The 23,528-nt window shown below is 43.2% G+C and overlaps 1 long non-coding RNA gene across 1 annotated transcript; it reads right to left on the minus strand.

Moving 5' to 3' along the window:
- Positions 1-31: 31 nt before the first annotated feature.
- Positions 32-23,509, minus strand: LOC142422148 (uncharacterized). Its single transcript, XR_012779052.1, has 3 exons — positions 23,347-23,509; positions 12,732-12,946; positions 32-690 (listed from the first exon to the last, which is right to left on the minus strand). It is a non-coding gene; the product is annotated as an uncharacterized LOC142422148 (long non-coding RNA).
- Positions 23,510-23,528: the final 19 nt, after the last annotated feature.

The raw sequence follows: 23,528 nt of genomic DNA on the forward strand, positions 1-23,528 counted from the left end.
ACACATGGAGCTAGCCCTGGGAGCTGGAAAAGTCACATGGACCTACCCCGACTAACACATTATCCTGTGTTTCGTGAGTCTGAAGAGGACTTTATAGATTGGTATCAGACATATGGGCTAATATTGGACTTATGGACTTGATTTGGACTGGGCTCTTTTCTCAATATTCAACTGCTCTTGTATATAAAGCTCGTTCTCATGGACTTATGTGTGTTTATGAATTTCTTTCTCTAGTCTACCCAGATTAACACAGAAGGTGTGTGACAATGGCAGCAGAGGTCTGGTGCTGCAATGACTGGTTGGTGGCCCCAAGCCACGCAGTAAAGACATTTCTAGAAGCTGAAGAAGTCAAGGAAACAGATTTTCCCCTAGGGCTTTTAGAATGAACACAAATCCTGGTGACCCTTTGAGTTTTGAACCCAGTGAAACCCATTTTGACTCCAGGACTGTAAGATAAAATTTGCACTGTTGCAAGCCACTAAGTGTGTTACAATTAACCACAGCAGCAAGAGGATGCCTCACAGGCACGTGTACTTAAAGAATGTTTGCTCACAAGAGATTTCCAAATGTAAGCACCATCTTTTCTCCATACACAGTTATCAGCATTGCAAATCTACTTCCAATCTTCAAATCCAAAGCGAATGCTCAGAGGACAGGAGGGGCAGGAGGCTGATTTACTCTGGCAAATCCCTGTAAAGAGAAAAACAAAGAAACTAATATGCTTTCCCCTAAGTCAGGGGAGCGAAAGATCCCTAGCTAGTCTGCTATAGAACTGAAGTAGGTTTTTCAGGAATTCCATAGCACAGCGGTTATCAACATGTGGATCGAGAGAAGACCCCTTTGGGGGTCAAACAACCCTTTCACAGGGGTCACCTGATTCGTAACAGTAGCAAAATTACAGTTATGAAATAGGAACGAAAACAATGTTATGGTTGGGGTCACCACACATGAGGAACTGTGTTAAAGGGTCTCAGTATTAGGAAGGTTGAGAACCACAGGCATAGCACCTTTCACTGTGACTGATTAGAAGACCAGACCTTTGTTAGATGTCGACTTCCTGAAGAAGCCCTGGGCGGGGGCCAGTGAGCTACCCGTTGAGCAGCTAAGCAAAAGCACTGCAGTTTTAATCTACTAGCTCCCCAGAGAAGACAGAGAGAGAGGAGAAGAGAGAGACGTGTGACTCCCACAAAGACACATTGCCTCAGAAACCCGAAGAAGCAATTCTTTTTATCAGATCCCTATCAGTCAGAATCAACTTGAAGGCAGTGAGTTTATTTGTTTTATGAGTCAGAATTGACTCGATAGCCATGAGTTTGGTTTTGAGTTTGGGTCATGAAAATAATTGAGTGGAATTCTTATCCTGTCCCTCCCTACTAGAAAGAAAAAGAAGCACTTTCTCCCTCTTTCAGTTCAAAAATCCCAGAAAAATTCTCAGACTGCCCCAACCTGGATCATAAGGTAAATCACAGGCAGGAAGTGGAGGTCGGATGCCATTTGGACCGACCACTTGAGGCCAGGTGTGAGATACTGGGTAGAGGAATTCAGTGCCCTTAAAAGAATTCGATTCCCAGAAGAATGCAGGCCTGTGGTGAAAATCGGTCTCTCCTACCTAACCACACTCACCAACTTTACACATGGGGAGAGTGAAACACAAAGTATTAGAAAATGGACTTATTATATCCATGAGAAAGAATTGATCATTGACACGAATTCTTTTGCCCACCTCAGGTTCCTCTATAGGTTTTGGAGACTGTAACACTTTAAAAGAGTCAAAAGCCTCATCGTTCCCCCTTGGGACAGCTGGTGGTTTCGAACTGTTGGCCTTGAGGTTGACAGCCCAACGTGTAACCACTGTACCACCAGGGCTCTAGCTATTGGTTTTAGCTGTGATCATTGCTGTTCTCAGATTTTATTCTCTGTAAACAAATCGCATTATGAGAGTCGGGGCTCATTCTGGGTATCTCCTCCAAAATTGTTTTCTGTCTCCTCTACATAAAGTAGTAGGAAAATGCTCATACCAAATTTACCTGGGGCCAGTGAAACTTTGCCTGCTACCAGCCTGTTCTTAGGCAAATTATGCACGGTGATCTCAGAGAGCCCCACCTGCAGAGTCATAATGAGTGAGCCGAAAAATAAGCAACTTCTGCTCCACGTGGTCGGCTGACACAGCCTTGGAGCCATCATTTCATTTCTCATGCCTGACTGACAGTGAGAACCTGCTTCCTCTCGAGCCAGAGGAAGGATGCACACACCTGACGCTCTGGCATAGAGATGTCACATGTTCACTTTATATGTAAACAGCTGTAAATACTCCAAAGGTTTTGGCATATTCCACACAGCTTAGGGATATTTTCCCCCTCATTAACAAAAGGAATTTGCTTCAGTTATGATTGAATGGTTAGCTGAAACAGAGCATAGCAAATATCATCGCAGGCTGTAATCTTGGAAATACATACACATAGAAGGTGGAAGGGACCCTGGAGTGGCACAGCTGGGAACTGAATCTACCCAGAGGTGCCTCAGAAGTAAAGCCTGGTCACCTTCTTCCTGAAGGTCCCAGGCATTAAAAAACCTGTGCTCTGTTCTTCTCTGAGACATGTGGGGTCACCAGTGGAAGGCAGTAAACATAGACTTACAGAAGAACATGTGTGCGCATTTAGCCCAGGATGCTGAAAAGACTCAATGCTTAGAAAAGAAAGAGAGAGAAAAAAAAACTCACAAAGGAGGAACTTTTCTATTAATATCTAAATTTAATAGTTACAATACACCAAGCATGTCCCTCCACACTAGTGCAACTGCTTCTAGAACTAGACATAGTCCCAAGTGGACACTTTCTTAAGTATTTTGTCTTCTCACGGACTGACTCAGAATTGTCTAGTGTTCACTGCTGAGTGCTGGGCACTTTGCTCGATGCTTTTCTATGAACTCCTTTGACTCTCTTCAACTGAGAGAGACTAGAAGACAGACAGACAAACTCCTCCCATAAAGGAGCAGTTCTACTCTGTCCTATAGAGTTTCTCTGAGTCAGAATTCACTCCATGCAGCTGGTTCTTTCCTTAACTCCAGAAGAGGCTCACCATTCTCATTTTACCAAGCCTTAGAGGAATTCCGAGCCCCACCTGAGGTAACCCAAGAGATGAGGTAGGAGCTGGGGTTCTGGGGTTCCAGTGAGTAGGGCCTGTGTTCCTTCCACCAGTCTTTGTCATCTCCATTTCCCTCCCACCCACGCCCACCATATCAAAGAGCAGTTATCCATATGCAGATATTAAATGGAAATGAAGGCAGAGGTAGAGAGAAGAATATTCTTTCTTTTGCTACTTTTCACTTTGTGAATGAAAGACAATTCGCACAGTAATACTAAATGATAGGAAAACCACAGTTGAGTAGTGAGGCATGATATAAACCATCTGTTCTTTCACGTCTCTGTGTGCGCACGCGCTGGGTTTTTGTAGTGTAAGCAAGTTTACTGTTGTCTCAGTTTGCCTGTGCTTAGTGCAACTGTCACAGTAATACCACAAATGGGCAACTTTACAAACAATTGTATTTTCTTACAGGCTAGGGATGCATCACACTTCAGAGTGTGGTGCGGGCGGGCTGAGGGGTGGGGGTGGGCAGGGGATTTGGAGGTGGTATTTCTTCACCTGATGAGCTTCTAATAGTCTGGAATCCTTGATGACTTGATGATCAGTCGTCATGCACCAATGATCTTCTCTCATTGAACTTGCTTGCCTCTGTGTCTGTCCTCCTCTTCTGAAAATTGTGATAAGTATGTCTGTGATGAAACTTTGCTGCCTCAACCCTTCCACATCGCGCCATTCACCGAAGTGAATTGGACACATCATGTTGTGCTGTCATCACCCAGCTCCATTTCCAAATGTTTCTATCACCTTAACAGAGGCGCCGTGCCCCCAGCTTTGGTTTTTGGGGCCACTTGCTCCCCCGTTATCCATTCGAATAACACTGCGGAGTCTCTTCTGGGCCAGATACAAGGCTAGGCAACAGCAAAGCTGCATTACACATAGTTCTGAAGAGTGGCCAAAGCCTAGTTATCCTTCCTCCGTGATGCTTTTTGAATGTTCTTACCTGCTCATCCTCCCGCTTTTTATGAATTGAAGGCTTTGGTCCTTCTGTAGGCTTCTATGGTGTCTCCACGCACTCTGGAACACACCCTTCCTACAGGTGGTGCCAGTCGCTAGATATGTCAATACCTGCTGCCTTCTCTTCCTCTCTGCCTGTTCAAACCCACGCAGCAATTCTTTCAGCCTCACGTCCAGCACCACGCTTCGCAGAAGCCAAGACTTCTTCTGTTTTTGAGTTCTTGTTATTCATTTTTATTGAGACTTTAGAACAAAAACACTCGCCCACCAACAGGCCCTACAGATACTATTGATTGCGTTTTTCTCGTTATGCCACCAGGTCACTCTCTGAGCGATTCCTCCTCCATTAGCATGCGTTCACTACCCCCTACGGCAGTGGTTCTCAACCTTCCTCGTGCCTCGACTCTTTAATACAGTTCCTCATGCTGTGGGGACCCCAACCACAAAATTATTTTTGTTGCTATTTCATCACTGTCATTTTGCTACTGTTATGAATTGGGCAACCCCTGTGAAAGGGTCGTTCAACCCCCAAGGGGTCGCGACCCACAGGTTGAGAACCGCTGCCCTGCAGTTGACCCCATTTCTCAGAGCACTCAGAAGTGATGAAGGTTAGGGTGCAATCCTACACCTAGCTGATCTTATTGACATACCAAAGATAATCCTGTTTCCAAATAGCATTAGAGCTCCAGGTGTAGGGGTTAAGATCCTAGCCCATGTTTCAGGAGGGGAGGGCTGGTAGCAGGGCATGATTGAATTCATGACAGCTGTGTAGCAAAGAGGTCTGAAAGGTGAAATAGTTTGTCTTGAATTACATGGTATGTAGCTGTAGGCAACCCCACTCTCTGAATTTTATATGTATCAAACGCCCGCGGAAGCATGTTCTGTGGGACAGCTGTGTAGAAGAGGAACTGCTACACTGGTGATATCACAGGGTCATGTAACCATGTGGGGCCAAGAGATAAGTGGTCCTTCAACACGGCCTCTCCTAATCGGTGTCCTGTTTGCCAGTTTCATCTGACATGCCAGCTAGGTCGACACAAAGGTTCTCTTAGGAAAACCTAGGATGGAGATGTGCTGGTATTTTAACCTAAAATTAAAAGAGAAGGATCAAGTGAATCATTCAAGATCAAAAATCAGTCATTCTATGGATAGAGAAAATTTTACTTGTGTGTAGTCCCTTTCTGGGACATTGCGGTCGTTAAAGTGCACCATTTTTGACTCCTGTGGTCTCTGCTGACAAAGGGCAGGTTGCTAGCACTGGAGTTTCTGATCTTCTCTTGGCGTATTGTGTGTAAGCCTGTAGCCCTCAGCAGCACGACTGCTTGGGCCGCCTGTCTCCTTATGCCCTCCCCAGAGGAGGTGGATGTTCAAATAAACATGTAAAGAACAAAGCACATGTGCTTAGGGAAAGATCCATTTCTCTCCCACACTGGCTCTCCCCACTCTTGCTGGTGCAAAACGAAGAACCCAGGGACCACTTCCTGACCGTTTATTTTCTGTTTAAGTCAGTACACAGGAAACCATAGTTCCGATGACGTGTCATTGTCATCAGTCAGTTGCGCCCATCACTGCTCAGCGCCTATCTTTTACATTAAAATAATAATAACTCTATTCTTTAGAAAACCAAGTCACCATGAAAACTGCACATATATTGCAGCCCATAAAAGCAACAAAAAGGGGGAAATAATACAGAATCTTTTCCAGTGCTTTTTATGCATCCATCTATGGGATGTGAACCCTTCACAGGGGTTTTTCTTGGAACATGAGAGCACACCGCAATGGCACCATGAGGAGCACAAGGCCAGAAGACTTGCCATGTCCCCTTTCCTGCCATCTGCCCCTTTTCCAGGTCCCCTATCAACCCATTTTCCCCTTTTGCCTGCCCCTTCTGCCCTCCCACTCTCCTTTCCCAGTAGAGCTGCTTAATGTTATGAGAAGATTGCTAACATGAAATTCAAAAATAAGGTCAAATATTCAGATGGCCTCAGAGGAAGGTTCATTTGGATTCCCTTGTTCTCTGATAGAGATGCCCTAGTGACACCGTGGTTAGTTGCTCAGCTGGTTAACCAAACCAAAAGACTGGCAGTTTAAATCCACCAGCCTCTCTAGGGCAGAAAAGGGTGGCACTCTGCTTCCCTGAAGACCGCAGGCTAGGAAACCCCATAGGACCATTCTACTGTGGCTTTTAGGGTCACCATGAGTTGGAATTAATCGCAAAGTGTGTGTGTGTGTGTGTGTGTGTGTGTGTGTGTGTGTGCGCGCGCGCCCCCCTGCGTGGATGCGTGCCCACTTTTTTCCGGATAACTAATTCCTTCTCTGGGAATAAACTATTCATCAAGAAATTAGCTCTTCTCCTGCACAGTAACCATCTGTTGGGCTTTGAAAGTTGAGAGCGTCTTTGAGAATTTTTGCCAGATTCAGGCTGAAAACTTTGCATTGGCTTCCCCCTCGACAGAAACTGGAACAAGTCCGTGGGCAAAGAGGAGAGAAATCCAAGTGTGGGAAGCTTAACAGGGCATCAGGGCCTTCTGCAATCAACCCCACACTACCTTCCAAGCCGTGCCCCTGCAACCCCTTGGCATGTACATAGTCCTCTCTCAAGGGCAACAGATTTTTTTTCTTCACCCCAGATGTAAGAGGCCTGTACATCCTTCCCTTTGCCTGTACATCTGTCCCAGTCTAAGACTCATGCTCTCCCCCACTTCCTTTCTCCTCTGAACTCTTATAACATTTATCCTGGGACCTCCTCCCTGAGCACGGAACATTTCCCCATGACCTTGTCAGGTAGGAGTTAACCTCGATAAGGAAAACATATCTGTACTGATACGCTGCTCTTGATAAACCACAGCAGACTGTGAAAGGGGGCGGTGGTGGGGATGGGTCCTGGTGAAGACACTGAAAGCCAGTCCGCATGACTGAGAGGGTGAGGAACACAGTGGAGACCACAGCGAAAATCATTAGAAATGGTGAAAAGAAGATGTCACCATCCGCTTCTTGATATAAAGCTCTTTCTAACACAGATATGAGTGTCCTTGGATTTGTTCTCTAGTCAACCCAGCCTAACACACCCTGTTACAAACCTACTCTCTCCACCAGTCACTGCCACTCTTACTCCTTCCATTAAGTCAGCTGCAGCCAGTTGTTGCTGTAAGGCTAGATGAGCTACAGATTGTCAGACAGAGGGCTGTTTTCAAGTGGCAGAGAAAGGACCCTAGGTTCTGTGACATGAAGTATTTGCTTCCAGTTGCAGTCCCACTAAAGAAAGAATGACTCAGATCTATCATTGAAATGGTTTGCTCTATGGCCTGCTAATTATGTTATTCATGTGCTGACCAAGACCAGAAAGTTCTGCTGAGATGGTCCCCACCTCACTGAAATTTATATCCTAAGCTACATTTTATACATTATAAACACAGATATAGAGACATAGCTTGGATGTAGATGGACAAAACAGAACTGACAGGGGAGGCTTGGGGAAAGGCAGGGGAAGAAAGAATGCCGGCACGAAAGAAGAGAGCGCAGGTGGAAAGTCTTTTCTGCTGCCCATTCGTTTCTGCAAACAGGAAATTAGAAGTAGCTGCATCTTGGAAGGCGGCTGGATAATCCATATGGTAACAGAATGAAAGAACTGTATCCACATATTTAACATTGGCTTTCTGCTTCATCAATAATTCACAATTTACTTCAACTTCACTAAAGATGCATTTTACACCCGTTGTTCACCTGTTTTCCACCTGGGAGAAGCCCAGATGGGATGAGAAACAGACACTGGCCTCTGAGAGTTCACACGTTAAGGGAGGAAGGTGTAGTGGAGGATACACGTGGTACAGTTTACTTGTTCACTCTCCAGTTAAAATGTGAGTTGTCAGACTGGTGACACAACCTGCACATTGAAGGAAATTGGAGTAGAGTTAATGCTTCCCAAGTTTCTCTTGCACTTTTAGTACAGTACAACCAGGGGGCTTTCTTTAGGTCCACAAGAATAATGGCTTGTAGGACCAGGGGGAAATGCTTTCAGATTGTATTTCTAAGCTCACTAATGAGCCCCTGGATGGTGTGTTTGGTTATCATGCTTGGCTGCTAATGGAAAAGCTAGAGGCGAGATCTCACTCTGCCGTGCCTGAGAACAAAGAGCTGGCAATCCACTTTTGCTGAATCAGTCATCGAGAACCCCACAGAGAATGTTCTCCTCGAACACTCATGAGGGCACCATGAGTCTGAATCAACTGGAGGGCAACTAGTATTAAGTAGAGATTCCAAGGCCCCTCACCTGCTGCTAAGGCTGGTTTAGGCAATTATACTTTTAAAAAATAATAGTTTAATTGACATATCTTACACATTGCAATACATCCATTCACATACAATTCTGCCATTCAATCCCATTGGGTGAGGTTATACAATCATCAATGCTATCAGCTCCTCTCCCCCCTCCCCTCTTGTACCCTCAGGGAATCACCACTCCTGTCACTCTGTCTCTGAGGGGTCATCCATCTTGACCTTCATGGACTGAAGGATCCTAAATATACAAATGAACATACAAAAATCAAACATGATCAGTGAGGTAAAACACATAAAAACTTTACTAGTCAGGGGAGGAAAACTTAAAGAACTAGACAATAATGAAGTGGTTAATCAGTGCCACGCTGCGCCCTGGCTCTACCATCTGTTCCGTGAGATCCTATTGAGAGGGACTGCCCCATCATCTTGCAGGTACATTTTGGGTCTCCATTGCATCTGCCCGGGCACATCGAGTTTTTAAACTTCAGATACCACTTTCTATGGACACCTCAGGATCACATAGGCTGGTGTGCTTCTTCCATGTGGGCTTTGTTGATTCCCTGCTAGATCTCTGCTTGTTTAATTACAAGTCTTTAAGACCTCAGACACTTTTGATGCTGGGCACCATCAGCTTTCTTCACTACATTTGCTTATGCACCCGATGTTTTCTTCAGCGATCGTGTCAGGAAGGTGAGTATCATACAAAGGCAATTATACTTTTATAGGGAATTCTAATAATAAGAAAATTATGATTTAGGAGAATTTCAATTGACCAAGAAAGGTAAAAAACTACTAGTGCACATAAAGGAAACAATAGAAGCACATCTAATTAGATGCTTTTTATATCTTTCACAAATTGACTGACTCTACACTGGCACCATTGCAGATAAATACAATAAAAGATAAAAATATTATGTCTGTTTATTAAGACATATTTTTAGTCTGTATGATGAGTCTCTAACTGGACAAAAATTTAATTGTCTGTGTTTGGCTAGTTTGACTGGAGAAACATCCAGAGACACTCATATCTGTATAAACTGGGCTTTGTATCAAGAAGTAATTGTACATGGACAAAACATCTTAGCCAGTCCAACTCAAGTCCGTAAGTCAGTCCCTCTTCAGACCCATGCAGCCACATGCAACGATGCAGAAAGCAGGAAGATCACAAGTCGGTGGGTGAAAAGTCTTGGGGATCCAATGGTTGTGGAAGCCTCACAGGGATCACAGAGATCTCAGCATGGCTCTTCAACAGGTGAAGGCAGAGCAAGAAGTTCCCCGGATCCTCTTTATGAGAAGGCCACACCCCAGGAGGTGCCATCAAGCTGTGACCTGATTGACAAGCCAGATTCCACCCCTACACTTTTATATCTTCAAGTTGACGTGAAATTATGTAACTACCACAGACCAGCACTTGTCAACTTGACACTTTTACACAACTCTTTAGTAATACATAATTTTTAAAACAAAGACAATAGTAAAATCATATTCGTGCCTTATAGGTATAAAATGAAAATACATACAACCCAAAATTTGCTAGTCCCATTTAAACATAATATTCTATAAGTAAACAAAACAAAAAGATTCTATTCCTAACAATTACAGTTATGTGAACACCTACACCTTAATCCTATAATTCTGTGAACAGATTCACCCACCTATGTGAGCTTGTAAGCCAGCCACTTCATGCCTTTATCCTCCCAGCTTTGTGTATCTGATTTCTATACTGCCTATTTATATTTAACCCAGTACTCTAAGGAGACAAGCATGTTTTTTGATGTGAAGAATCTTCATTCCAGTTGGAACCTTGTGAGTCCACATCCATAAGCAAAGTACAGTCAGGACATGCCACCCATAAAGTCTGCAACAATATGTATCAATTCACAGGCTCAGAAGTCTTCTCTTCATCTGGTTGGGTTCTGGTCAACTCCATGTGGGCTGCCTTACCAGGATGCCCATTAACCACCTGTCTTTCGACCAAGGGCCAGGTCACAAATTCTCAACAACCTTAGCACTCTTGGGCTAGGTCTGCCATAAGCTCAGAGTCTGAACAACTTTTTAACTTCAGACCAGCCATCAGGGTCTCCTATTGTCCTCTAGTTCCTATGAACCAGGTCCACCAGTGCCAGACTCAACCTGTCTCTCAATTGCTGCTTTTATCCCATGTCCACTCAACAAGTGGATCCAGGGGGTTACCTAGTGAGCTTTTCAGGCTGCCTGCAAGCTCTCTTTAATTATGAGTCCTAGAGAGGATAGTTTCTTCATGGTTCCAGATTTTTCCAGCTTTAGGTGCGTCACTAGTCAAATTCCTTTTTTCCTTCAGTTTTCAAATAGTCCTCTCAGCAAGTCTTTTCAAATTTGAATGTCCTGAACACTCAAGGAACTGGGTGGGGCTTATCTTTTCAGAGCCTTCTTGACAGGTGTGTCCCATACCCATGGCTGGAGGGAGTGAGCCTACTAATTCTCTACTTTCATACTTCCAAATAATCTCTATCACACATTATATCAATAACAATAGGCAGAAGAAATCAGTATAAACATCATAGAGTCAGATCCTAAACAAATTCTTAAAACAGTCAAATTCATTCCTTATTTCTTATCTAAAATTATCTAAACTATCTTATCTAAACTTAAAACAGTCCAATTCAATCCTTTCTTTTTAATTAATTAATTTATTTATTTTTTGATGCTCCAAAAACAAATTTTATTTCCAAAGTACAGCTTTATATATAATGAGGCAAAGGTAAACTGTGAGCATAGTGTAAGAATAGAGCATCATAAAATTGCTATAAACCCAAACAATTCCTTAGGACTAATCCTATCTGAACAAATGCAGCTGTGTTCTCAGTATACACAGGGCATCTCAGAATGTGACTGAGATGAGCATCTTTTTTTTTTTTTAACATTTTATTAGGGGCTCATACAACTCTTATCACAATTCATACATATACATGCATCAATTGTATAAAGCACATCCGTACATTCTTTGCTCTAATCATTTTCAAAGCATTTGCTCTCCACTTAAGCTCTTTGCATCAGGTCCTCTTTTTTTCCCCTTCCTCCGTCATGAGCCCTTGATAATTTATAGATTGTTATTTTGTCATATCTTGCCCTATCCAGAGTCTTCCTTCTCCCCCTTCTCTGCCATCCATCTCCCAGGGAGGAGGTCACATGTGGATCCTTGTAATCAGTTCCCCCTTTCCAACCCACTCACCCTCCACGCTCCTAGTATTGCCCCTCACACCCCTGGTCCTGAAGGGATCATCCACCCTGGATTCCCTGTGCCTCCAGCTCCCCTATGCACCAGTGTACAACCTCTGCCCTATCCAGTCCTGCAAGGTAGAATTCGGATCATGGTAGTTGTGGGGATGAAGCATCCAGGATCTGGGGGAAAGCTGTGTTCTTCATCAGTACTACATCGCACCCTGACTGACCCATCTCCTCTCCTAAACCCCTTTATGAGGGGATCTCCAGTGGCCAACACATGGGCCTCGGGTCTCCACTCTGCACTTCCCCCTTCATTCACTATGGTATGTATATATATATATATATTCTTTTTGTGTGTGTGTGCATGATGCCTTATACCTGGTCCCTTTGGCACCTCGCGATCGCACAGGCTGGTGTGTTTCTTCCATGTGGGCTTTATTGCTTCTGAGCTAGATGGCCGCTTGTTCACCTTCAAGCCTTTAAGACCCCAGACACTATCTCTTTCTTCTTATGTAACTATCCCATTCCTATGCAATACAACCTTAAGTCTCCGGTATCAAGCCCTGTGGGACCTTTTCTCAGCCATTTTGACCTTCTGTCAGTCATTCTGACTAAGCAGCATGGTCTCAAAGGAGAAGTTCAAGGGGCCCCCTTACCCCTGAACTCACCATTTAAACAAATCACAGCCATTTTCAACATTTCAGACAGAGATAACCAGAGACAACCACTAGAAATCAAAACCTTCACTTCTTGGATCCTTTAGAGAAAACAACCTAGTCAACTGCCTTATCTGACCTCCAGCTAAGGGAAAAAGAAAACTGCCCTGAGGCAGAGGTCCAACAGCATCACTCGCCATCTCCATGGTTTGCTTCTCTAGCACCCTGCTCCCAAGGTACTATAATGTCTTAAGCTGGGTTGACTAGAGAAACAAATCCAGAGAATTTGGTGACCCTATTGACAGGCTAAGCTCCACCGCTACACTTTTCTATCTTCAAGTTGACATGGAATTATGTAACTACCACACTTTCTTAACAGCATTTTCAAAATGTTAGCCTCTAAATACACTCTACAGAAGGCATGGAATCTTAAAAAAATGACCCAAATATTTTAGGTTACAGGGAATCCAGAATCCAAAAGTTAAATTCTACTTACAGTTTTCAGAAATTCTTTCCCTCTTCCTTTTCTACTCTTCAATGAGCATGTTTTTCGTTAGAACTTCTTTACACTTTTCCTCTTCAATTGCGCTTTGGACAATGGGGCGATCACTTCTTAGAGAGCTCATGAAGAATGCATTTCCTAAAGTGAGGCTTTAATGCTCCTCCTTACAAGTGATATTTGAGATGAGTCTGCAGTCCTGAGACTTTTGCCTAGTAGAGAAAACATGGACTTTTGTCATCAGCAAGACTTTGGTTCAAACCTCACTACCTACAAGAGCTTGGGTAACATACTAGCGGAGTTTTAATTTCACAATCTTTAAAATAAGAATGGCCCTGCTTCCTTGTCGCTTTGCTTTGTTTTGAGTTTTAAACAAAAGAATGAGAGTTTTAAACAAATGCTCTCACTCTTGAGCACACAGGAGATGCTCATGGAATTTAATATCCCATTTTATGACTCCATCACCATTATCATCCTCACAGCGAGGCTTGACTAAATGCCTCCTTTGCGCCAGGGATAATACCCAGTGCTGTCTGGATGCAGAAACGAAACGAGACACTACAGTGCAATGGATTGCTTTACATGTTTTTTCTCAACATGACTTGGCTCTTGCCCACCAAGGAGAATGGATAGTTTTCTAATAATGCAAATAAGGTACATGGCTGGCTGGAAGAGTGGGGTGCCTCTGGGCACATGAAGGGGGAGCTAAAGAATTTTGTAGCACTGTACAAGTGGGGCAGAGGCCAGGCCAAGGGGCCAAGGACCAGAGTAAGACCTGCCTGTGGGCACAGAAGCAAAGCTGTCCTGACCAAGAACTGGAACCTGATCCCTGATGACTGGTTCCCCGGGGGTGTGGTAGGGGAGGTTGGGGGAAAGTGGGGAGCTAATAGTGATGAGTACAAAAATGGAGGAAATGTTCTGAAACTGACTGTGGGGATGAATGTACAACTCTTCTTGGTGTGATTAAGCTATTGTGTGAAATGTAGATTGCACACCAATAAAACTGCTGGGAAAACAACTGCATCCTGAGTAATTCCTGATCTTGAATTGACATGCTTTACTTCCTAGTAAACCCCACAAAGGTGAGTACTTTCTGTGGTTATGGGTGGCCATTGCAACGAATCAGCAAGTCCTGCCGAAAAAGAGAGGGTGCTGTGGAAGGGACTGTCGGTGTCAGAATTGGTGTGTCTGACCTGCACTTGAGAGGACTCAAATTTGGGCTGTTGATTCCGATAATGATTCTCCTTCTTGTGATGCTAGACAAGGAGGCCAGGGGCTCCTGTGCCACCAGTTTTTACAGATACAGTCGCCGTTTCCCCAGGGAAAAGCACACTCCCTGTGAGTCAAGTGTCACAATTCATCAAAGGAAGTTTAAGAGGCGGGAATTCTAAGAAGGGTTCTGCAGAAGGGAAAGACGATGAAGGAAGTAGCTTTTAAGCTAACCTACAACGAGTTTCTCTAAGAATGCTGTATTCTGAACAGTCAGGAGCCGTGCCTGGGAGCCACGCTGTTACTCTTCATTAATTATTTGGTGACATTAAAAGATTAATGTTTAATGTCCTCCTATGGAACAGTGTTTCCCAGAGAGTTCAATTAAATTGCTTGGGTCATTTAAGTATATCTAAATGAAAGTTGGGTTTTTTGTTTGTTTGTTTATTTGTTTTTCCTGCTTTGAGTCTTATTTGGGGGCCTGATGTTATAGTCTTTGGGTCTTGGACCCCAAACTCCAAGCCAAACTCATGATCATAGAATTGATTCTGACTCATAGCGGCCCTATAATTTATTTTGGAAGGAGTACAACCAGAATGCTCCTTAGAGACAAGGATGGCGAGACTTTGACTCACTTACTTTGGACGTGTTCTCAGGAGAGACCAGTCCCTGGACAAAGGAAGCCACACTTGGTGAAACAGAAGGGCAGCCAAAAGAGAGGCAGGCTCTCCACGGATGATAGGCTACAAACTTGGGCTCTAACATGATCATTGTGAGGATGGTGTGGGACTGCGCATATCTCCTTCTGTTGTCCATGAGCTGGCTATGAATGGAACAGACGCCATCCCTGTTACCAAACAACACCAACAAATGAAAGTTGCAAGGAACCGGGAAAACTTTTTCGATACCATCATACCTTGAATATCATTTCACACTGATCCTTTAAAGACGTACAGACTGGCATGTTTTAATAGCACGTTATCTCGCTGTGCAAAATGAAGAGGAGACACTACTGGATCCATATAATGCTCTGACAATCAGGCCTCATACCAGGATAATGGCTGCATAACTGAGGTAGAGTGCAGTTTGCCACCATTATCCAGGCAATTGCTTCACTTTGAAGAAGACAAAGACCGTTTTTAAAGAGTAATAAAGGGAAGGAGAGAATTTCAGGCAGGGAGCAAAGCTACCTTTTAAATGTGAGATTCTTGGTTCTGAAAGCACATACTGCTGGGAGCAATCCAGTAACACGCAGCTTTGAAAACCAGAAAATCACCCTTAGTTCCCTGCTTGTTCTTCCCTATCTCTTCACTTGTCAAAAAGCTGTCCACGATCTGTTCCTTGAATTCTATTTGGATATTCAAGGCTAGCTACCGCATGGCACAGTTGCAGAATACACCAGAGCATAGTTTATTTTGCTACCTCTATTCAGTATAGAAATACACACAAAAAGGTGGGGGGGGGGAATAAGATAGTAAAACATATTTTGCTACTAATCACAAACATCAAGACAATTATAACATCTGATTTTTTTCAAAGTATACTTAGCTACCCACATGGGAATCAAATAGTCCCAACAAGATTTATTTTGAAAACAACCATTCTCACTTCTCTCTGTTCAAAAAGGCAACTACTTTCGCTTCTTGCTGTCAGCTATTTTGGCAGTTTGCCTCCAGGCTCCCAGCAGCATGCAGTGTGGCTCTTTGCTCCCATTTTGCACATGTTAGGCCTCTCTGTGGGCTTTCTGCTAAGGGAGCTGAGGGCTTCACTCCTTTTCCGTTTCCCCTTCATCAGTACTTCCCACCAGAGTCCTCGAATCCTTTCTATGCTCCCACCTGCTGACGAATTAGCTGCTCCTTTTAAAGGCATTAAAAAGTTGATACTCATTTTACTGTTAGTAATTCAATGTTGCATGCAAGTTGCTGATGAGATTCTGATGCCAACTCCCAAAGTAAAGATTGGATTTATAAGGACACTGCTAATAAAAGGTAATAATAATAATAGTGTGTGTGAATGAATACATCATCTTTATGTCTAAAGACCTTTTAAAAAAATCTTAATTTTGAGCTCACTCTGACCACTGGATACTTACACTATCTATTGTTATTTTAATGTTCAGGAGTGTCCTGCTGTATAGATTAGCACCTTTAATGTCTACTTTCAAAAAAGTTCACATGACCTAAGGGGAAGTTTGGGATATAAGTGTTGGGTAGATATATGCATATTTTCTTTGATTAGCATGTACCAACACAGCACAGAATACCAAATTAGCATAGGGCAGAGCAACATTAGAAAACTGAAGATAAGAAACGTTAACGGCTGGTTTGAATTAGATTCTATGGTTCCTTGCATCCCTATCTATGAAAACATGACTCTTTTAAGGCCTATCTCACATCTGTTGTCTTTGATAATTTCCTCACAATTTTTCCCCTTTAAAAAAACGAAAGGGGTACTCACTGTCTATATGATCCATGGCACCGATCACTTTTATGTATCTCATATCCCCTTGTGCAGTGATTTTCGTATGATTTTGACCATGTCTCACATTAACACATGTATTTCATATTGTCACTGGGAAGCATGTACGTAAGGAATCCCGGTGGAACACTGGTTAAGTGTTTGACTGCTACCAGAAGGTTGCTACCTTGCACCCGCCAACCATTCCCTGGGAGAAAGATCTGGGATCTTAGTTATCTATGAAACAAAGACCACAAGTAGATGGCTTTACAAACACATTTATTCTCTCACGGTTTAGGAGGCTGGAAGGCTGAGTGCAGGGTTCTGGCTCTGGGGGAAGGCTTTCTCTCCCTGTTTCTTAATTTCTGGGCCATCTACATGTGGTTTACTATATTTCTTCCCCGGCTCTGCTTCTTTCACTTGCATGTTCAGTCTCTTTCATATCTCAAACGAGGTTGATTTAAGATACACTCTTGCATATCTCTGCTCATGTGTTGGGTTGGCAATCGTAAGGTCAGTTTAAAACCACTAGCCAGTATAGAGAAGAGAAATGGGGCTCTCTGTTCTCATAAAGAGCTACAATATTAGAAATTCACAGGCATGGTTCTACCCTGTCCTATTGGTTTGGCAGCCATTGGAATCAACTTGGTGACTGAGATGAGATGACGACACTAGCTCAATCTCATTCACAGAACACAACCCAGTCCCAGATGGGGTTATCCCACAGACACAGAAGTTAGGATGTACCATACACACATTGTTGGAAACCAAATTCAATCCATAAAACCTGCCAATCTGCTTCTGTGGGACTTTCCGCCACTGGCACATGGGGTCACGATGAGTCAAACATCTCAAAAGCACCTAACAACGCTGACACCGAAGACAATAGTAGGTTGAACTCCAATATTTTACAACGATTTTCTCATTGTTTAGAATCTTGTATTTGCAAATGCTTGCTAGCCACTTCCTCCAGAACTTCAAATCAATACTGGGTCACTCCAAACCCAAGCTAATCTTTCCTGTAATGCCCGAGACTCCTGATTTTCGTATTCATGTAGTGGCTACATACTCTCAAAAACAGAACTATCTCTGAATCTCCTTCTTCATCACCCAGATCTAATTATTCCCTCCCCCTGGTTGCTTCTATTATTGTCCTATGCAACTCATGTATCCCCAAAGTAGACATCTCATAAGAGATTAAATATGGAATCATCAAAAAGAACTTTTTTCTCACTTTTTTAGGGGACATGAAGAAAGAACTAAATAAGTCAACATAGTAATGAGTGATTCTTTATCCATTAAGGACTAGGATGTTCAAATTGTCCTAGAGAAGCAGCTGTTTATCTTCAATTTTAACTTTACCTGCTAAAGGTGTCACCGAATTGATGCTCCATTAAGAGAGTAGTTTTGGCTTTCTCCAGCTGGGGAGTATCTAATAAAACACACAAGCTATTCTGGGGGGAAACCTACATGCAGGCAAAGGAGGAGGAAAAGAAATGGAGACAGATATAATAATTATTTATAAACTATCAAGGGACCAGGGGTGGGATCGGGGAGGGAGGGGGATGGGGGAAAAATGGAAACTGAGCTGATTCCAGGAACCCAAGTGGAAGGTGAATTATGAGAATGATGAGTGCAACGAATGTATAAGGGTGCTTTGCTCAATTGATGTATGTACAGACTGTGATAAGAGCCTTATGAGCCCCAATAAAAAGATTAAAAAAAAAGAAATGGAGACAATTAGTAAGATAGATCTGTTCATATTCTAAGTATTTAACATACAGAATATCCATTCCCCTTTCCATCTGATTTATTCCCTATATCTATTAGTTTTTAAAAACTTCATGGGTGTTGAAGGGATCAGGTGTCAGGCATCATCAGAACAAAAAATCATATTATTGTGAATGAGGGGTCGTGCAGAGTGGAGACTCAAAAATCCATCTGTAGGCAATTGGACATCCCTTACGGAAGGGTCTTGGGAAGGAGACGAGCCAGTCAGGGTGCAGGGTAGTAACAATGACACATACAAGTTTCCTCTAGTTCTTAAATGCTTCCTCCCCGCCCCCTGCCCCACACCTCACCCCAATATAATGATCCCAAATCTACCTTAAAAATCTGGCTAGACCAAAGGATGTACACTGGTACAGATAGGAACTGGAAACACAGGGAATCCAGGGTGGATGATCCCTTCAGGACCAGTGGTGTGAGTGGCGATACCAGGAGGGTGAAGGGAGAGTGGGGTGGAAAGGGGAAACCAATTACAAGGATCTATATATAACCTCTCCCTGGGGGGCGGACAACAGGAAAGTGGATAAAGGGAGATGTCAGACAGTGTAAGATATGACAAAATAATAATTTATAAATTATCAAGGGTTCATGAGGGAGGGGCGAGCAGGGAGGAAGGGGGGTAAATGAGGAGTTGATGCAGGGGCTTGGGTGGAGAACAAATCTTTTGACAATGATTAGGGCAACAACGGATGTACAAATGAGCTTTACACAAATGATGTATTTATGAGCCCCCAATAAAAAGATTTAAAATAAATAAATACAAACTTCATGGTCTTTTGTTTATTTTCAGGGAACTTCTGTTTGATCTACCTTCTAGTCTGCAAGCACTAAAGAGATGAAAGTAACATGGGGCTGAGTTGCACTACTCTAAGGTCCTCCTTAAACGCAGTAGCTCAATATGATATAAACTGAAGGGACTAGATCATTTTGCAGTTAAACCAAACATGTCAGAACTTGGTCATCAAATAGCATCAACTTAAATTTGTGAAGTACGTGACACATAGATATGAGCAGATAGCTGCTGTCAACTCCAATCCACGATGCCCTGATTATGTACAGCAGAGTGAAATGCTGCCCAGTCCTGCCTTATTTCCGAGATCGCCACCATGTTTGAGTCCATCCGTGCGGCTATTGAGACAATCATCTCACTCTGGGGCCTTGCTGGCCCTCTCTTTCACCAAACACTGTGTCCTCCTCTAGCAATGGATCCCTCCTCACGACACCCTGGAAGCTTTCATTGGTCAATTTTCAGAAGTAGACTGTCAATTCTTTCTTCCTAGTATGTTTCAGTCTGGAAACTCTGACCAGGATGATCCTGCTGGTATTTAGAATACTCTTGATGTAGCTTTGAGCAGGCATTCTAGTATGACAAACTGCCAGGTAGTGGGGGGGGGGGGTTTGATAAGTATTGTTAAAAAATACAAAACACGTATTTGGAGCTTCTTTCGTTTGACTTATATATGAAGAAGGGGACAAAGGTCATGGCCAGAAGAAGTTGGCTCCTTTGCGGTCTGCTTGTTCTTTATTGCCATCAGCGAGCAGAGGACTTGATTTTAAACAGGGCTAGGATTTGCACTGTGCAAAGTTTCTGCCTGCTTAACGTTTAAGGCATAGAACCTTTCAGGAACAGAACAGGAAGCATTGTGCATGTTAGTCTATGGTGACTTCCTGAAAAAGACAAGAATCTGCAGGGCACACAAGTTTACTATGTTATGTACTCAGTGTTGTGCAGATTTTACTGAACTGGGAAATTCTGCTGAAGCAGAGTTTTCAGAACCTGGCACTTTTACCTATTTGTTGTAGGGAAAGGGGCAGTCCTGTCAGCATCTCTGGCTCCTATCTACTAGACACCTATCTACTAGGAACACTCTTTCTTTCTCCTAGTTGTGACAGCCAAAAATGACTCCTCTGTTGTCAAATGTTTCCTAGGAAAAAACCAATCGTGTTTGAGAATCACTTTAGTATAGCTAAGAGGTGATGAATGGTGGTTACTTGGCCTGGGCCTTAAAGATTATATGCATGCTTTAATTTTCCTTTACTTCTCCTCCATTCCTTTGGCATAGGTTAGATATGAGCAGATTTTTGCTGTCAACTCCAATTCCTGATGCCCTGATTTTATATATATAGCAGAATGATTATGTGTAGCAGAATATTAAGTATTGGGGTATTTATCTTTACTAAGATGATCTAGGGGAAAAAAGAAGCATTAATACAAATAGAAAGTGATGCAAAGAAACTAAAGGAGAAAATGAAAAAGTTCTAATTTATACAGGCAAAATTGGAAATGATGGCAGATTATCTGAGTGATATCGATATTCTACTTAAAGAGGTTTGACAGTGTAATCAAGAAGTGAAATGATAAGAACCCAAGAGAAAATGAGTAACTAAATCCCAGAGAACTGTGGATCAAACCTTCACATGAAGCTGCATTTGAAGTTCCTGAGAGTAAATTGGCAGAAAGAGAAAAAAAGTAGACCAACCGGAAGCAGGAAAACTTGAGAGAAGGTAGATTTCAGTTGAACACTGATGGGGAAACATTGAGATGTTTGACTGCTAGACAAGAGGGTGGCAGTTCAAACCCACCCGGTGGCTCAACGGGAGAAAGGCCCAGCTACCTGTTCCCATAGAGATTACAACCCAGCAAACCCTCTGCTGAGTTCTTTTTTGTCACATGGGGTTGCCACGAGATACACATCAAATAGATGGCATTTGTCATAGATCGAATTGTGTGTCCCCACAGATATATGGCAATTTGGCTAGGCCATGGCTGGGCAGCTAGACGATGATATAATCATCCCCTGTGATGCGATCTGATGCAATGATCCACTGATGGTGTCATGCAAATCCTGATCTCTACGTGCTAGTGAGGGAGGATCAGGTTATCTTAATGAGGATTAGGTTATGTTTCTGCTAACGAGGCAAGAATAGTGTGGAATAGTGTGGTGCAGCACTCTTACTTAGGTCATATCCTTGGTCCTATGTAAGGGGAGTGGCCTGCATCACCTTCTACACAAAAGAAGAGAGAAATAAGCAGAGGAAGGTCTCGGTACCAACAAGAAAGCAGAACTGGGACTCAGAGACTTGGCACTGAGAAACGTCGTGACCTGGAAGACTGATGCCAAGGTACATAGAGATGTCCAAAGAACACTGGGCTACGGGTGTTGAAAGGACATAAAGCCCTTCCCCTAGGGCACAGTTGCCCACCTGTATTTTGACTTCTAGACTCTTAATTGTGATAATAAATTTGTTTATTAAAGTCATCCACTTGTGGTATTTCTGTTATAAGCAACTCTAGACAACAAAAACTTGCTGAAACTCACTGCCATCAAGTCAAGTACAAGTCACAGTGATCGTTTAGGGCAGGGTAGAACTTCCCCTGTGGGTTTTCAAGGCTTTAACTTCTTACTGGAGTCGAAAGCCTCGTCTTTCTCCTACATAGTGGCCAGTAGTTTCAAACTGACTTTGTTTGGCCGCACTGTGTGTAACTCATTACACATAAGGCTCCTGATAATCAAGACAGCCCTTAACAGCAACAAATATTGATAAGGTTCAGGGGAAAAGGAAAGAAGAAAAAGAAAAATTCTATGTACTAGCTATTTATTCTATTTATTCCAAAGGATCATTGCAGGGCACAGGCCGAAAAGAAGTGGCTTCAGATTGAGAGGGTTAAGGGACAGCATAGCCACACAGCAAGTAAACTAGTTTTAGACGACTATGCATTCTAAAAGAATTTCTTTGGCTATTCTCTACTGGGGATCAGCTGAGGTATCACATGTTCCCTACCTTGAACAATCTAGTTCCTATTATAGGACTTTTTACTCCTGTAAACAGTCTCAGAAACTCACAGGGACAGTTCCACCCTGTCCTACAGGGTCGCTATGAATAGGAATCGACAGATGGCATTAAGTTCAGTGTTGGGGGCATAAGGGAAAAGGGTATCCAACATACTAAAGAATGCCAAATACTTCCTATTCTGCTCTTGTTGCTCCTCTTTTTGTGCACCAGCTTATAAACTATTCTGACTTACATTGGACAGTCAAAAGCAGCCCTGCTGGCATAGCGGTTATGCATTGGGTTGCTAACCACAAGATCGGCAATTCAAAACCACCAGCCTCTCTGAGGGAGAAAGACGTGGCTTTCTACTTCTGTAAAGAACTAGTCTTGGAAACTCACAGGGGCAGTTCTACCCTGTCCTATAGGGTCACTGTGCGTCGGAGTCAATGGCAATTAATTTGGCTTTTGGTTTATAGGACAGTGAGTTGAGTCATTGAGTTCACTGGAAATGTAGTTAACCAATTCAATTTAGATAACTCAAAAACAAATTGCCTGGATAAAACTTAGGCACCAGATAGGTGTTTTATTTAGACTTCTCTTTTTATTTTTAAATCTGTGGCCACTCAGGCAGCTAGAAACACCTGCTTGAACGAACGTTGTTCTCCATGCTACGGGCATTTAAAACCCATCCTGGCTGTTTTCTCCGATTCATTAGAGTAGCCCCACGGCTGAGCAGAACAGTGAAACACGGTGCAGCAACTAACATAACTTCCTAGTGTTAAGTGTCTAAGACGGATTTCTCAGCGGTGACAAATGAAGGAATGAATATATTATAGCTTTGAGAGGTTAAAGTCTTCTGGACCCCCTGAGCTGGAACTGATGCTTCTTCCTATAAAGCCAAGTTCAAGAGGTTCTTCAAAAACTGTCAAGCATTTTGGAGTTTCGGACAGGGGGTCTCTAAGCTAGTTTCTGGCCCTTTCAGGCGCCTCAGTTGCATAAACCATCCAGGGTGGGCACTCTTGCTACTGAGGGTTGAGAAGCGGCTATTCTGTTTTGCTCCAGGCTGTCAGCTTGGCGAGTCTTCTTCATCTTCGTTACGTCCCATGATTTGAAGCGATGGGAACTTCGTTTCCGGAGCAAAGCCCTCGGCTTTCCTTCCAGCCTCTACGCAAAGGGACCAAAGCACTTCCTAAGAGAGGAGCTTGCAAGCCGACTCCAACAAGGGAATCCAGTGGGACCAGAAATTCCTGAGAAGCGGTGAATGCTTTCCTCTACACCCAATCAGATAAGAGAGAATCTGGCACGCCCCTTTCTGCCTACCAATCGGCGCCTAGCCCATTGAACCCGGAACACGCCTTTAAAATTTTATCAGTGCAATTTTTACCTTCACTCCCATGTAAGCCTAGAACATCCCACGCACTGTGCCAAAAAGCCGAAAACCGCGTGAAGCACTTTCACAGCCAGATTTCTCGCGTTGAAATGCGAATTTGTACACTTCTCCATGGAAACGGTGGATTCTTGGAGCGGCTCGGAAAGGGGACGGAAGGTTCTGGAGAGCTAACTACA

The sequence above is a fragment of the Tenrec ecaudatus genome, chromosome 1 (assembly GCF_050624435.1).
Source record: "Tenrec ecaudatus isolate mTenEca1 chromosome 1, mTenEca1.hap1, whole genome shotgun sequence".
NCBI classification, from domain to species: domain Eukaryota; kingdom Metazoa; phylum Chordata; class Mammalia; order Afrosoricida; family Tenrecidae; genus Tenrec; species Tenrec ecaudatus.